Raw genomic sequence first — 14,802 nt, forward strand, 5'->3', positions numbered from 1 at the left:
CTCCAACACTACAGTTCAATAGCATTAATTCTTTGGTGCTTAGCTTTCTTTATAGTCCAACTCTCACATCCATACATGACTGCTGGAAAAACCATAGCCTTGACTAGATAGACCTTTGTTGGTAAACTAATGTCTTTGCTTTTTAATATGCTGTCTAGGTTGGTCATAACTTTTCTTCCAAGGAGCAACTGTCTTTTAATATCATGGCTGCAGTCACCATCTGGAGTGATTTTGGAGCCCCAAAATATAAAGTCTCTCACTGATTCCATTGTTTCCCCATCTATTTGCCATGAAGCGATGGGACTGGATGCCATGACCTTAGTTTTCTGAATGTTGAGTTTTAAGCCAACTTTTTCACTCTCCTCTTTCACTTTCATTATAGCATCTTTAGCACACAATGGTATCAATATTATTATTACAGATATTTTTAATAAAATATTATATGTAAATTCTCATTGATGGCTTATAAAAATAACCTTTGTTTTTAAAATAGTTTTTATGTTATCATGCCTGAATTCAAAGCACAAAAAAGCATTTGTTCACTATAATTTTATCCTATCATATTAGATTTTCCTGTATTATCTATCCCTTTCTCCTTTACTTTTCTTAAGGAGATATTACCACACCAGGAGCCAGTAAGATGTCAATATACTTGCATTAACCTTGTTTTGAGTGTTTCATATAGGGTAGCTATTAGTACTAACTGCTTGACAACTGAAATGACTTTTTTTTAATGTAGTTGTTTGTTTAAAATGTAAGATGAGAAATAGAAATCAATTTGAAAAGCAGAAAGAAGAATGTTAAAATATTACTTTCAGATGGAGGCAAATTTAACAAGTGAGTGCGTTTATTTACTGTGCCTGGAATTCTCTATATAATTGCATTGTATTTCCCATCTTCTATTTGTGTATGAATAAAGTCTTGCCCTCACTACACAGGGCCTCCTCTCTCCTATCAGACCTTGAGTTTGAGTTATAATAGTAGATTAAGTTTTAACTGCATACATAAAACTGCCCCCATATCTGAAAGTATAGCTTTATGCATCCACAGTTTCACCAGGCAGCTTCCAGTATCTTTTATGCTTCAATTTTCTCTTTTCTAAAATTCTCTAGGTCCTTGAATGTGATTGTTTGTTGGCAATATATTAGGTCAGTGAGGCATGTAATGCATTTATAAATTACATAGTCAAGATTTTGCATAGAAGAAGTCTAGGCTTTATTCATAGTATTTCAAAAAAATCACAGTCTTTGTCATAAAATAATATCAGGATTAAACTGCAAAATAAAAGAAATAGCATTGAAACTAGTTGAAACCCGTGAATCATTGTATCCAGTTCTCTTTGTAATTTGTCTCTGGTAATAGTACCTAAGCTTAAACCTGATTACATTTGTTCTTTGTGCCACTGAGAAAAACATAAAAAGTCACTTCAGAAATTTTTATGGTAGGTAGACAGTATAAAGTAGCAAACACAGATTTAAGTACTTTGTGCTATTTATTTCATTCTTAAAGCAACCTGATATATTACCTCTGTTTTATAGATAAGAAAAGTGATGTTTAGGTTTAAGGGACTTGACAAAATATGTTTATTTAGTAAGTAACCATCTAGATGTAACCTCAGGTAGTCAGGTCTGGAAGTCACACACTTAACCGGCAGGTGTGGCACTACATTTCCAGTACAAGTAATGATAATATGCATGAGAGTTCAGAGTCATAATATGTCATTTTATTTCATCCTAAGGAGGATACATCATCCACAAATAAAATGCTCAGTGAGGTTAACTAGTCACATCATTATGAACAGACAGAGCTCACAGTTGTCACAATCTTTTTTCCCTCATAAGAGAATAGCCTTTTTATGCCTTACATAATGAGTAGAAAAGCCTTAGCTATGTTTGTGCTGGACAAGTAACAGATTTCTTTGGGGGCACATGGTCTAAAGAAGGAAAGAACACAGAAATGTGAGAATCACCAAGAATGTTTCCAATTATGCCCACAGCTGTCCAAGGTTTGTTGATTTTTTTTTTTAATCCAGAAATGGCTTTTTTGCACATTACACTTCAGTGTGCAGAAATACCTTTCCTTGTCTGCCAAGCTTGGCTAGGTCAGGGAAAAATTCTTGTGAATGGATTGATTTTGTGTTAAGCCATCTCAGATAAATTGACAGTGAGTTTGAGAAAGGATTTTCTGGGCTCCAGAGTTTCAGAAAGCTTGCTATTTTATCTTGGAGAGTGTATATGGTGATTAAAGAGTAAAACTTGCAATAAAGGAACAAAACTATATGTAATATAAACAATCATAGCCATGTGAATACAAGGCTGTATTACAGTCCCGCCATATCTCTGAGAAACAGTGATTCATGCGACGGAAGGAGTGCCTTACTTCCCTAAACCTAGGTGTTCTCAGCCCTACATGGAATAATGAAATGTTGGCCTCTAAGAAAACTGTCAGCTCAATAGTCTATAAAATCATGGAAGCAATGAAGCAAAGCATATTATTTTTAGAAGAAAATATTGAATATGCAATTAGACATAGGAAACATACTAATGAATATATTTGGTAAATCATGTCAGCAAAATTCCTTCAATTGATGCTATACTTGCTGAGTAGCAAAGGTTTCAATTGTTCAGGAAATATTGGGCTAGACAAAAAGTTCATTTCTCTTTTCTTCATAGTGAAAGTGATAGTCGCTTAGTTGTGTCCGAATCTTTGCGACCCCATGTACTGTAGCCCACCAGGCTCCTCTGTCCAAGGAATTCTCCAGGCAAGAATATTGGACTGGGTTGTCTTTCCCTTCTCCAGGAGATCTTCCTTACCCGGGGATTGAACTGGGTCTCACATACTGCAGGCAGATTCTTTACCGTCTGAGCCACCAGGAAAGCCTGTAAGATGCCTCTAGTAGTGCTTAGTTGCCTTCAACTTCATTTGGAACGTTTTTATTAGATTGTATTTTGACAGTTGTCATATCAGTGTATGTTAAAAAAAAATCAAAGCTGGTGAATTTTTGTGTAGCTATTTTAATATGAAAGCCATTTAAAATGGAAGAAGAAAAAGCCATGTTTTTAGCATCTTATTTCAAGAAAGGCAAAAATGCAACTGAAATGCAAAAAAAAAAAAGATTTGTGCTGTGTATGGGGAAGGTGATGTAGTTGATGGACTGGGTCAGAAGTGGTTTGTGTAGTTTGGTGCTGAGTATTTCTCACTAGATGATGCTCCACAGTTGGGTAGACCAGTTGAAGTTGATAGTGATCCAATTGAGACATTAACTGAGAACAATCAATGTTATACCACATGGGAGAGATGGCTGTGTTGTTGCGGTGCATGAATGCTCAGCCATGTGCAAGCCAATATATCCAAAATATCAAAATCAAGAATTCAAAATCATCTGCACCAGCTTGGTTATGTTAATTATTTTAGTGTTTTGATTCCCCTTAATTTAAGTGATAAAAACTTTCTTGATCATATTTTTGCATGCAATTCTCTACTTAAATGTAATGAAAATGTTCAATTTTTGAAACAGTTGTGATGGGTAATGAAAAGTGGACACTGTACAATGATGTGGAACAAGAGGTCGTGGGACAAGCGAAATGAACCACCAGCAACCATATCAAAGTCTGGTTTTCATCTAAAGAAGGTGGTGTTGTGCATATGATGTGATTGGAAGTGAGTCCCCTATTATGAGCTCCTTATAGAGAACCAAGTATTAATTCCAACAAGTATCATTCCCAGTAAGACCAACTGAAAGCAGCAATTGATGAAAATCTTCTGGAATTAGTCAACAGAAAACACACAATCTTCCATCAGGATAACACAAGATCTCATGTTTCTTTGATGACCAGGCAAAAACTGTCACAGCTGGTCTGGGAAGGGCTCATTCACCCTCCACATTCTTCAGACACTGCACCTATGGATTTACATTATTTTGGTCTTTACAAAGTTCTCTTAATGGAAAGATATTAAATTTCCTGTTAGACTGTGAAAGGCACCTGGAACAGTTTTTTGTTCAAAGGATAAAAACTTGGTAAGATGGAATTACACCTGAAAAATGACAGAAGATAGTGGAGCAAAATGGTGAATATGTTGTTTAATAAAGTTCTTGGTAAAAGTTAAAAATGTGCCTTTATTTTTACTTAAAAACCAAAGGAACTTTTTCGGTCAACCTAATATAACAATAAAGACAGAGAAATCCAAGTCTTTTATTTGTGAGTATTTTTCTGGAAAACAAATTCTCTGTCATTCGGTCAGAAAACTTCAGTAAGAAAAGCACATTAAAATATATTTCACTGTCCAAGTTATGCTTTCAATATTCATTATGTCAACAGGCATCATTTCTATGATTTCATATTTTATTACGTATACAGTCACCTCTCCTATAATGCTTGTTTTGAAAAAAAATCCATTCCATGCAATTGATATATTAATGAGCAATTTGAATATAATGGGGATTTTATGTCTGCTTATGGATAATTTTGTTCCTGGGAAATATGAGGTAAACACAGATAACCACTTCCAACTGAACTGTGCTTTATATGAATGCATAAAACACACCCGGGCAGAGCTACCTTGGTCTGGTTCACTGTGTGTAACACAACTTGATTGTGTTTTTCTATTTTCTTACATTTTGTGAGAAGATATATATATATATATATATACATATAATAGTTGTTGCTGCTGCTGTTCAGTCACTCAGTCGTGTCTGACTCTTTGCAACCCCATGAACTGCCACATGCCAGGTATCCCTATCCTTCACCATCTCCCAGAGCTTGCTCGAACTCATGGCCATCAAGTCTGTGATGTCATCCAACCATCTCATCCTCTGTCCTCCCCTTCTCCTCCTGCCCTCAACCTTTCCCAGCATCAGGGTATTTTCTAATGAGTCAGCTCTTCACATCAGGTGGCCAAAGTATTGGAGCTTCAGCTTCAGCATCAGTCCTTCTAATGAATATCCAGAATTGATTTCCTTTAGGATTGACTGGTTTGATCTCCATGCAGTCCAAGGGACTCTCAAGAGTCTTCTTGAAAACCACAGTTCAAAAGCATCAATTCTTTTGCACTCAGCCTTCTTTATGGTCCAACTCTCACATCCATACATGATGACTGGAAAAATCATAGCTTTGATTATACGGATCTTTGTCAGAAAAATAATGTCTCTGCCTTTTAATATGCTGTCTAGGTTTGTCATAGCCAAGCATCTTTTAATTTCATGGCTGCAGTCACCATTTGCAGTGATTTTGGAGGTCAAGAAAATGAAGTCAACTATTTGCCATGAAGTGTCGAGACATATGTCTTCCTCGTGGATCAGATGCTAAAAAATCTAACTGCAATGCAGGAGGCCCAGGTTCAGTCCCTGGATTGGAATGATTCCCTGGAGAAAGGAATGGCTACCCACTCCAGTATTCTTGCCTGGAGAATTCCATGGTCAGAGGAGTCCATGGTATGCATACGTCAGGCCATTCAACATTCCAAACATTAATAAAACATTTTTTCCCCAAAACACCAAACAGTGAATGAGAAAGGAAATCTTTAGGTGTAGAGGAGATAGAAATCATGTGTTTTAGAAGAAACTATAGAATATTTATATCTCTCAGCTTATAAAGGAATCTATATTGCAGAATGTCACAAACCATGACACAAAAACCAAAAAATAAAATCTTCAAGTTCTGCAAAATCATAAACTATGGTCTTAAGAAGAGAAATGGGAAGACTTTGGGGAGCTATAGATTGAAGAACAATTAGCAAAAATCCAGAAAAAAAAACCCATGTCACACAATCAAAAAGAAAACATTATTTGTATGCAAAGATGCCTTTGCTGTACCATGTAGCAGTGGCTCATTTTAGTCCTTTAGTGGATGATTTAGTGATATCAAGTATTGCTGTAATTTCTAGAGTCTTTGGCTATTAGAGGAAGCAACTGATGCATATGAGAAATTTGAGGGGAAATATTTTTCCAGCCAGGATATATAAAATATTTGAAATAGGATATTACACATTAGATAAAATTTTTCAATTTTGATGAAAGGTGTTTCTATTGGAAATATATTCCTCAAAGCGTTTACATCTTTAGGATTAAGAATGAGATTGATTTGTAACTGATGTTTAGTGCCAACCTGGTAAGGAAGACACTGAGTCTCACCCATTCACATCTGGCACTGTAGCTTTACATCCACCTTTAGATATTGCTGCTTCTAACACTTGACAAGCAGCCTGATGCTGATATTCATCCTAGAAGCAAATGTCAAGTCTTTTTCAGGATACTGCTGCTGCCGTTAAGTCGCTTCAGTCGTGCCCGACTCTGTGCGACCCCATAGACGGCAGCCCACCAGGCTCCGCCGTCCCTGGGATTCTCCAGGCAAGAACACTGGAGTGGGTTGCCATTTCCTTCTCCATTGCATGAAAGTGAAAAGGGAAAGTGAAGTCGCTCAGTCGTGTCTGACTCTTCCCCACCCCATAGACTGCAGCCCACCAGGCTCCTTGTCTATGGGAGTTTCCAAGCAAGAGTACTGGAGTGGGTTGCCATTGGCTTCTCCATTTTTCAGGATAAACTGACGTTGATTATGGTATTTATGTATTTCTTAACCATTTGCCGTATGTAAAACTCTGCTACCATGCTTATTAGGTTTCTCTCTTTCTTAGAAATATGTCAGCAAGGGGAGTTTTGAGGGTTGTTTCTCCATATTTCCATAATCCCTGTGGTTTTTATTGTGAAATTTTTCATAGTGAGGTAATTTAAAAAATGCATGTATCACGTTATGGCAGAACTGACTGTATATTCCATCAAGGGGAAGATGGCCCAGATGCTCTTTTGTTTTCTTCTTTCTATTTTTTGCTCCTCCTTATTTAGCTTCTTCTTCAGTTATAAAATTAAAATGCTTGTTAAATGTTTTTTTGCTTTTTTAAAAAAATTACTTTTAATTGAAGGATAATTGAAAAATTGTGGTGGTTTCTGCCATACATCAACATGAATCAGCCATAGATGTACACACGTCCCCTCTCGGAAGTCTCTCCCACCTCCCACCCCATCCCATCCCTCTAGGTTGTACAAATCCTGGTTTGAGTTCCCTGAGTCATACACACATTCCCATTGGCTATCTAGTTTCCATATGGTAGTGTATATGTTAAATTTTTTAAAAATAATAAACATTTTGTAAAGGTTAAAAAAAATTAAAAGAAAGAAATTTACCACAACAACCTTTTCATTCCTTAGGCCTTTGAGCTGTTATCACAAAACTGGATTAAATTATAAAAATGAAAGTGCATTAATTGTGAGTTCAGGTTTAACTCCATTATTCACAGGCAAGCAATATCAGCTGTAAAATCACAAGTATTTAAAGAAATAGGGCTTCCCTGGTGGCTCAGTGATAAAGAATCCATCTGTCAACGCAGGAGATGCAGGTCCAATCACTGGGTTGGGCAATCCCCAGGAGAAGGAAGGGCACCCCCTCCAGTATTCTGGCCTGGAGAATCCCATGGAGGAGGAGCCAAGCAGGCTACAGTCCAAGGGTCACAGCAGAGTTGGACATGATTTAGCAACTAAGTAACAACAGTAACAACAACAACATCAAGCTAAACAATAGTATAGTATATTCCTTTGCTGCATATTCCAGTGGCCAGGCAAAAAGTAATTAACATCCATAGATAACTGATTCACCTATATCATATCCAGATAAGTTGAGAGGCAAAATTGTGTAATTTAAACCACTGTTTTGGAAAGTATGCTCCTGGATCAGCAAACTCAACATCACCTGAGAATTTGACAAACATACTAATTTCAAATAGACTAACTGCAAATCTCTGTGAGTGAGTGAGACCAAGGAATCGATGCTTTAACAAGCTTTCCATATGAATGTGATGCATGTTCATACTCATATGTGATAACTATGCAGTTTAAACACTCTCAATGGTAATTTAGGAATATAAACTCTGAGCCCAGATTCCCTGGATTCAAAATCTAGGTTCTGGAATTTTCTGGTAAATCATGTAACCTGTTCAAGTCACTCTAAATGTCACATGTCTCATTGCTCAACTCTTTGGGGATTCCATGAGATAATTAACACCACTAGAGTGCTTAGAAAGAAGCCTGGACACAGTAAGTGCTCAAGGCAGGTAATGCAACATTTTAATCTCATTGTAAGCAGTTTTTCTTGTGAGAATTTAATAGGCTAAATAAAATGCTCAATTTTTATGATCTTAATCACATTAATAGCATTCGAGTCACGAATTTGAATAATAAAATAGAGTTAAGTGATTGGGAATGTGAAAGCAGCAAATAAATATTACCATGTACCATAAGTTGGGATTTCTGGAAAGGGTACAGAGATGGACTCTGAGATCTCAACATCTGTGTACGAGAGAGACAGAGAGTGGCATTTGGCAACAGGAGTAGTTGCACTTTGATGTTTACTCGATGGCCCCTCAACCAACTTCAAGTGAAAGTTCAAGCCAAAAATAACCTGTTACAATCGTCCTACACAGCCAAAATGGTCTGACATTTACACATCCTCCTCCATCAGATATTTGATGTGAGCTACTCCTTGAAGGGCTTGACCTTGGTTGAAGTTCTCTGAAGCTGAAATCATCCCTGAATATGCTACCAGCTAAAGTTTGTCTGACAACAGCATTGTTTGCACCTAAGACAATGAGTTTTTTAAAGGGGAATCTGAGCAGCAAGTACTTTTTAGAGGGGAGATGCAGAAAAGGCAGCACTCTGGCCGTTGCAACTTCCCTTTACTCTGGACAAGTGCTTTGTCAGGTAGGAAAAGAGCACAAATATGAGTGGGTTTCTGGTTGCGCAAAAAAATAAGGAACATTCATAATTTCCACAGAGGGAAAAGGAATTTAAAGTGAAACATAGCAACTAAATACATTTTTTCAAATAAGTGTGTCAAAGAAGGCGGCATTTATATAATATAAAGCAGAGGGATCATTTCTGTAAGGGACATGGGAGCTTAGAGCTCAAAAAAATGTATGATGTCTTGCTTTGTCCTGCTTTAGTCTGGAATGGATTTAAACCGATGGAAGCCCTCTCTGTAATGAGTTGGTATTACATTTATATCCCCTACCATAAGTGGAATTCCACATAATAAATCAGATTAAATGCTGTAGTAAAGATGTACACTATCTCTTTCTATTTCAAGAAAATGAACTATTTCTCAGGTGTGAAATTTTGATTATATAGAGAGAAACCAGGATAACGTTCCATTAGATATTAAACACTATAAAATACAGAAAAGACAAAATGTCTTCGCAAATACATTTGTTTAATTTTAAAAAGTTTAAATGTCTATGGCTTAGTAGTATATATCATAAAATTTTCAGTATGCGAGGCACTTAGCTGTCAACTGTCTTGTAGTGTAAGGTCTTTATCAACATCTTGACCCAGAACCTAATGATAGTGGGCTACATGTTTTGTTTGTATTCCAACCCCCAGCGAATGATTCTCTTGACTGTTATGGTATGACCCACGTAGAAACTAGACATGAATTTCTGAATAATTCCACTGTATGTTAAACTTGGTACTTTTGATTAGATGTTGCTGTGAAAAGGTTATCTTATCAAACTAATAAATGAACTGCTGAACAAGTTGACAGATTGTGGCTGGAAATGGCTTTTGCCCCACGGCTCAATTACAAGCCAGCCAATAGGAAGGCAGAGAAGAGTGCTAGAGGTGATTGGTTGATTGCAATGTCAGTGTGAGCCAGTTAGCTCTCACCGCCCGAAATGTAAATTGACATAAATGAGAATAGGGAGACACAAAGCAGTTAGGATGAAAGCTTTCAGACTACTTACTACACAGAACCACTGAGAAACAGGTGGGGGCTCAGTTAGAGAGAGGGAGGATGTTTTCCCAAAGGAATGCATTTTCACACCGTTTGACTTGATAATACTCCCTGCCTTGGCCCCTCCATTTCTGTGTGTTTTCTACCTTATGGAATTTCTAGCATACTAAGAAGTATATTTCCCGAAGAAAATCACTTGAAAAATGAATCCAAAAGTGTTTGTTTGATTGAATGCATTTTTATGTGTCTGAGAAAGTCTTATGGGTAAAATTATAACTGTCAGGATATGGAGAAGACAATTCTCTTCCGTTTAGTCCAAAAAGGAAGAAGAATCTGGAAGCAGCAGCCCACTTTGCTCTATAAAAGGTGTCCTTCGTCAGACAGTCCTATTTCTCTACTTAAAATCAAATCTGCTTTCCAAACAGTAGCCAGATCAATGTGAACTGCCTACTGAGTAATCTGGTGTCAGCGTAAGGAGATATTTGGAATGAAAACCAAAGTAGGCAAAAAAAAAAAAAAAGGAGAAAGGAGAAGAAAAGGGATCAAAGCAAGGTTAGAATACTGTGAAAAGCAGAATAGAGAGGGAATGTGTTAAAAGCCATTTATAACAGAAAGTTTTTTTTTTTTTTTTTAACAGCCTGAACAGAATGGGGAGGAAGCTGCCAAAGAAACTGCAAAAGATGGTGACGATGACAAAAAAAAAGGAAAAAGAAAGATTTAAAGCCTCTTCAAAACACAAAGACTAGGAGGACAACCTGAGAACAAAACTTCAAGCTCCTGTTATGTGAATTGCATAGAACTCAGGCTGTTCTTTCCTCCTCTATCCATAGATCAGCCTAGGTTTTGACAATGGAAGCAGAACAAGAAAAGTGAATAAGCTACCCGCACTGTGACTAATTCATACCCGTCTACGTTCCCCTGAGCATGAGACTCTGCAGCCATTTATCAGGCACCAGCTTTGGGAGGAGATGAAAAAGAATCAAACCTCTTCTTAAATCCAGAGTCAGTGAAAAATTAAGGAGACTCCTTCCTAGAGAAGGAAGCTTCAGGAAAAAATAAATATGGTTTGGATGTACCAGATTAGAGGCTCAGGGGAAAAATAACCTTATCCATAACAAATACTAGAGCTCCTTTAAACCCACTTGTGAACTCACAACTGTTTATGTATTTTAAAACCAATGTAATTTAAACTAGCTGTATTATTTCATTTTAATCTAAATCAAGGAAAATATCAGGAAAAAATAAGATGCTGATGGAATCTGTTTTCTTACTGCTGAGGATGACATTACTGTGCATAGTCTGTACAATCAGCATTGTATCTTGTTCATCTTCCATTCAGTTAGTACATAATCACGACTTTGGTCAAAAGTATCTTTCAAGCAAACCTTTCATTTCGTTGCAATGTGGTTATTAGTTAAGTGAGGTAGTTTTTAAAACAATACACAATGATTAAAGTTATTCTAAAGACTGAAGAATTTGAATAAATGGTTCTACCACATACTGTGCTAAGTCACTTCAGTCGTGACCAACCCTGTGTGACCCCATGGGCTGAAGCCCGCCAGGCTCCTCTGTCCTTGGGATTCTCCAGGCAGGAACGCTGGAGGGGCTGCCGTGCCCTCCTCCAGGGGGTCTTCTGATCGAGGGATCAAACCCATATCTTTTACATCTCCTGCACTGGCAGGCAGATTCTTTACCACTAGCATCACCTGGGAAGCCCTTTTACCACAGTTATTATACTAGTATTTTGAACACAGTATTTTCATATTATTTATATATAATCTACCCTTAACAATGGCAGAAAAAGAAGATGGAGTTTTAAGTTAAGCACAGAAATTAAACATTTTATCTCAGAAAACTTTTATTTTAATAAAGAATAATGAGCTATATGGTATTCATGAATAAAGTGGTTTTATGAATAACTACTTTTCAAGATAATTTGTCTATTCATTGCATGTTTAGTGCAAAAATAAGAAATTTCACATACAGAGTTTTCAGTGATCTTTTTTTATAGTGTATTGCATAATAAGATTTTTATTTACCAAAGAAAATTTAAATTTGCCATATGTAGTGAGACATTAAGCACAAGAGTTCCAGAAAAACATCTATTTCTGCTTTATTGACTCTGCCAAAGCCTTTGACTGTGTGGATCGCAATAAACTGTGCAAGATTCTGAAAGAGATGGGAATACCAGACCATCTGACATGCCTCTTGAGAAACCTGTATGCAGGTCAGGAAGCAACAGTTAGAACTGGACATGGAACAACAGACTGGTTCCAAATAGGAAAAGGAGTACGTCAAGGCTGTATATTGTCACTCTGCTTATTTAACTTATATGCAGAGTACATCATGAGAAACGCTGGACTGGAAGAAACACAAGCTGGAATCAAGATTGCTGGGAGAAATATCAATAACCTCAGATATGCAGATGACACCACTCTTATGGCAGAAAACGAAGAATTAAAGAGCCTCTTGATGAAAGTGAAAGAGGAGAGTGAAAAAGTTAGCTTAAAGCTCAACGTTCAGAAAACTAAGATCATGACATCTGGTCCCATCACTTCATGGGAAATAGACGGGGAAACAGTGTCAGACTTTATCTTTTTGGGCTCCAAAACCACTGCTGATGGTGATTGCAGCCATGAAATTAAAAGACGCTTACTCCTTGGAAGGAAGGTTATGGCCAACCTAGATAGCATATTTAAAAGCAGAGACATTACTTTGCCAACAAAGGTCCGTCTTGTCAAGGCTATGGTTTTTCCAGTGGTCATGTATGGATGTGAGAGTTGGACGGTGAAGAAAGTTGAGTGCCGAAGAATTGATGCTTTTGAACTGTGGTGTTGGAGAAGACTCTTGAGAGTCCCTTGGACTGCAAGGAGATCCAACCAGTCCATCCTAAAGGAGATCAGTCCTGGGTGTTCATTGGAAGGACTGATGTTGAAGCTGAAACTCCAATACTTTGGCCACCTGATGTGAAGAGTTGACTCAATGGCAAAGACCCTGATGCTGGGAAGGATTGGGGGCAGGAGGAGAAGGGGACGACAGAGGATGAGACGGTTGTATGGCATCACTGACTCGATGGACATGGGTTTGGGTAAACTCTGGGAGTTGGTGATGGACAGGGAGGCCTGGCGTGCTGCGACTCATGGGGCCTCAAAGAGTCAGACACGACTGAGAAGTGAACCGAACTGAAGGTTTCAGTGAATTAATACAAAGAAAAAATTATGATGTAGTAAAAAATTATTGATGGTATTCAAAATTTATTTTCTTACAAATGCTTTAATTCATATATATCATACACATATATATATATCTATGTAACATATATATGTTATTGCAAAACATATATCTGATGTCGGGTTAATATATAAATTATATAAGGAACTTAATAGCAAAAATAAAGTAAATCAATTAAAAACTGGCAAAGGACCTAAATAAACATTTTTCCAAAAACGACATGCAACTAGCCAACAGGTACTTGAGAAGGTGTTCAACATCACTAATAAGCAGGAAAATGTAAATCAAAACTACAATGAACTACCACCTCATTAAGTAAGGATGGGCATCATCAAAAAATAAGAGATGGCAAATGTTGTTGAGACTGAAGAGAAGAGGGGACCCTTGTGGACTGTTGATGGCAAAGGGAATTGTGTAGCTCCCATGGAAAACAGTACCAAGGTCGCTCAAAAAGTAAAACCAGAGCTACCATGTGATCCAGCACTCCCACATATGCAAAAGAAACAAAATAAGTTTTGAAGAGCTATCTCCCCTTCTGTGTTTATTTTAACATTCATTTTATAACAACCAAAACCAAGATATGGAAGCAGCCCAAGTTTCCTTTAATGGATGAATGGATAAAGAAAATATAGACTGTGTATATATATATATATACTTCCCTGGTGACTCAGTGGTAAAGAATCCACCTGCCAATGCAGGAGATGTGAGTTCAGTTCCTGAGTCTGGAAGATCCCCTGGAGAAGGAAATGGCCACCCACTCCAGCATTCTTGCCTGAGACATCCCATGGACAGAGGAACTGGTGGGCTAGAGTTCACAGGGGTGCAAAATATTCAGACACGACCTCGCTGCTAAACACACACACACATTTATATATGGATATTAATATATATAGCATATGTGCATATATGTGTATATATTATATTATATATGCATATATTACAATATATATGCTATATAAAATATATAAAGAAATATTATTCAGCCATAAAAAGAAGGAAGCCCTGCCATTTGTGACAATATGGAAATATGGATGAACGTGGGCATTATGCTAAGTGCAATAAGTCAGACAGAGAAAGACAGCCTGTGATTTAACTTACATGTGGAATCTAAAGAAACACAAATTCAAAGAAACAGAGCTGAATCCTGTTTGCCAGGGGATGGAAGGTGAGGTAATGGAGGTATATTGGTCAAAGAGTACAAATTTTCACTAGTAAGATGAATAAATTTTGGAATGCAAAGTATAGCCCAGTCAATAACACTGTATTGTATATTTGAAATCTGCTGAGGGATCTTATGTGTTCTCAACACATACTCACATGCACGCACAAGGTTATGGTGTGAAGTGATCTGTGTTATTAGCTTAATTGGCATAATCATTCTGTAATTATACATATATAAAAATATATCACATAGCCACATTGAACAACCTGAATGGATACATTTGTCAGTTATACCTCAATAAAGTTGGATAATTTTTAAGTAGTATCATTTGATAGTATAACAACAAGAAAATTGATCTTTATAAATTCAGTAGAAACTCAGGGATACTGAAGAAACTTGCCATGATCATACAGGTATGTTACAAAATCAGAAATTTTTAGATATGTTTTTTACCTCAGTATCTTCAATTTCTTATTTAACAACATTACTAATGAATATACTTTATTTATTTGAATGTTGTATGGACTTTTTAAAGTGAATTTATACGTATTACATGTAATCACCACAGAAACTATTTCACTGGTTATAGTGTCAAATATGGTGATGGAGATTTTGAAATGATCGTCTAGGAAATAA

General features: G+C 36.9%; 1 long non-coding RNA gene across 1 annotated transcript in view; it reads left to right on the plus strand.

Moving 5' to 3' along the window:
- LOC145511498 (uncharacterized) overlaps positions 1–11,271 on the plus strand; it is a 78,645-nt gene extending 67,374 nt beyond the window's left edge. The window contains exon 3 of the long non-coding RNA XR_014057901.1: positions 10,411–11,271. This is a non-coding gene — a long non-coding RNA (uncharacterized LOC145511498). The remainder of the gene's footprint in view (positions 1–10,410) is intronic.
- Positions 11,272–14,802: the final 3,531 nt, after the last annotated feature.

The sequence above is a fragment of the Giraffa tippelskirchi genome, chromosome 6 (assembly GCF_054371585.1).
Source record: "Giraffa tippelskirchi isolate mGirTip1 chromosome 6, T2T-mGirTip1v1.2.pri, whole genome shotgun sequence".
Taxonomy (NCBI): Eukaryota; Metazoa; Chordata; class Mammalia; order Artiodactyla; family Giraffidae; genus Giraffa; species Giraffa tippelskirchi.